We start from the raw sequence: 2,637 nt of genomic DNA on the forward strand, positions 1-2,637 counted from the left end.
AGGCAGCGTAACTGATAGGAGAGGATGTGATGTCATCAGGACCCCCTTCTTTGAAGATCCAGTGTTCAGAACTGTATGATTTCCGAAGAACTCCAGTTCAGATCCAGAACTAAGGCTGTTTTTTGTTATAGTGTTGTTTTTAATTCATTTCGCAGCCATGTTTTCAGTTGAGATTCAGACTGACAACGCTCCTTCTTGAAATCAGATCAGCCATCACAGTCTGCTGTCTATCAGCACAAGTCCCGTGATGTGGACTCCGGCCCCAGGCTGCATTTCTTGACAAAGATTCTGCCACCTTCACTTGCTCATGCATAATTTTTCCGGTGCGGATGTCAAAGCATGCTGTGTTCTTACAGAGCACACAAGACGCGGGGATGTTTTACAGCACCCATTCCTATGTAATTTTGTTTCCCAATTCCATGCATTGCTGACCTGCGGCAGACTTCTCCAGCTCTGTTCTTCTTTGCAATTGCTCTGCAAATGCCGCTTTGTGCAAGGCAGGAGGTCAGTGATGTGAAACCCATCAACAAAGCCCCCTGTCCCAGTGGCATGCTGATTTTTATCTTGTTTTCAAAGCAGAGTTTTTGAGGTTTTATTCTGCAACCACCAGGACCTCCTCCCTGACGAATAGATGTGTCAACCTTCAGGGCCTTTGCTGCTGCCTCTAGGTGACCACTCACACGTTGGTAAGTGCTGGGCTTCCTGCAGCTTTGCACATACAGTGACGACCGTTTCCCTGGGCTGGTGTTATTTGTGTCTTGTGTTGTTATTTCCTGGCTCTACTGTAATTTGTGATGCGTTGTTGTATTCCTCTTTTGCAAATAACCCCCCTGTTCCTGGATGCCAGCAGCCAGGCCCTGTTGTCTGCTGGAAGAGCTGTAGTGTGAGAAAATGGGCAAAAATTGTCTGGTTGTCCCCAGGCTCATTTCATTGGGCCTCAAAGCATATTGGTGAGTAAGGAAGGAAAGCCAGGGTGAATCCTTGTAGAATGGGGCAACTTAGTCTTACTTTGAGGTTTTAAGACTTGTGATGTCAGCATACAGTCGTGCAATTTTATTTTGAAAATGAAATAGAAAATGGATTTAGTTGATTAAATAACATGACAAGAATCTGTGTCTTGAAATCCCATCAAGCAAGTGCAAACTAAGGACCCTTAGGCCTCTGTCCAACTCTCATCAAGACACCTATGCTGCTTGTGTAGGCTCCTTCTGTTATCAGTTTATTCTTCTCAGTCTATAGAGAATCCATGCTGCCTTTGCAATGGAATCGGGAGCTTTGAGGAGTGCCTGGTTTCACTGCCTGGTGGAGGAGCGTGGGTCAGGAGCATCAGGGCAGCTGTCTGTGTTGCTGCTGGTGTCAGTGCGGTGCTTGAGGAGGACACCTGTGTGGCTTCTGCTGAGCAGCCACGCAGCACTGCTTGCTTATGGGGAGCTTGGCCCTGCAAGAGACAATGGAGTGTGAGGCGTGGTTGGTTTTGATCATTCATCTCTTTTGTGCACTTCCAACATTTGATCTCCTTTGTAAGAAAGAAGTGAGCGTTGAGTGAACGTTTCAGAATTGACTCTGAGATCACAAGCTTTGTTTCAGTTGGAGGGGGGTAAAGAGAGATGGTGTCACTGAAACATAGCTTTGCACTGGCTGTTTTCATGGGGCAAATGAAAGATTTCACACATGAAATTGTTCCAAAGGCTTTTGCCTTCCCAGAAGTGGAGCCTCACTGCTTTGTGCATAGCAGCTTCTTGTTGGAATTATCCAAATAATTTATCAGGGCGGTATCTCTGATGAAAGCAGATTTAATTCGCAATTGCAATGGCGGGCGTCCTGTAAAACAGGAGCGCACCTATGGACACAGTATGACACCGTTTGTACCTTGTTTCCCCCCCTTGCCTCCCCACTGCCCTGTTTCCCCGTTGGCTGGGTACTCCAGGTTCACAATCTTATCGAAGATTTACATTTGTTAATTACATTCTGACCGTTGTTCTATCTTGTGCCAGTCAGTCGCTATCCTACTGTTTCCAAGATGTCTCGGTACTCTTCTTATCATGTTGATATGGTGATTTTCTCCAAGGCTGCTTCCATTGTGTCCAAAGAGCACCGAAGGGGGTTGGAGAGGTGCCAGGCCTTCCTCAATACCTTCTTCAGGCCCTCTCTAAGGCATGTCATGACTTGTCCTTTTAATTTGTGCAGGATATTCTTGCAATGTGTATGACAAAGTACAACATATATTTTCATACTGACTATACATAAATTGTTACTAGCTAGATTTTGATAAAGGACCCAAATGGCAGCAGAGGCCATGAAATCAAGAAAATTCTGATCTTGTTCTAATACGGAATCAACATTCGATTCCCACACTGTGAATGTGTGTAATTAAGGAGGTAGTTTGGCTGTAGCTCCAGCTGCTGCTGGAAGTCCTGGCATTTCTATCTGCAAAGCCCACAGTGAAGCATGTTTCTGCTGTTATTCCACAGTGCTTTGGGTTCTACTTCTTACAACCATGATATATGTATTTCAGGATGGTAGAGACAATGTAGTCTGGTGGAATCAGGTTTCTGTGTTTTCAATTATTGTCTCACAGTGTAGTATGTGATAAATATTTTTCAAGCTTAACCTAGAGATGAGGAAAGTCTGGAAAAG

At 44.9% G+C, this 2,637-nt stretch overlaps 1 long non-coding RNA gene across 1 annotated transcript in view; it reads left to right on the plus strand.

Annotated features, from left to right (window-relative positions):
• The first annotated feature begins 6 nt into the window (after positions 1-6).
• The window catches only part of LOC110391229, a 90,487-nt gene continuing 87,856 nt past the window's right edge, over positions 7-2,637 (plus strand). The window contains exon 1 of the long non-coding RNA XR_002434014.1: positions 7-686. This is a non-coding gene — a long non-coding RNA (uncharacterized LOC110391229). The remainder of the gene's footprint in view (positions 687-2,637) is intronic.

Source organism: Numida meleagris, unplaced genomic scaffold, assembly GCF_002078875.1.
Source record: "Numida meleagris isolate 19003 breed g44 Domestic line unplaced genomic scaffold, NumMel1.0 unplaced_Scaffold326, whole genome shotgun sequence".
Lineage (NCBI taxonomy): Eukaryota > Metazoa > Chordata > Aves > Galliformes > Numididae > Numida > Numida meleagris.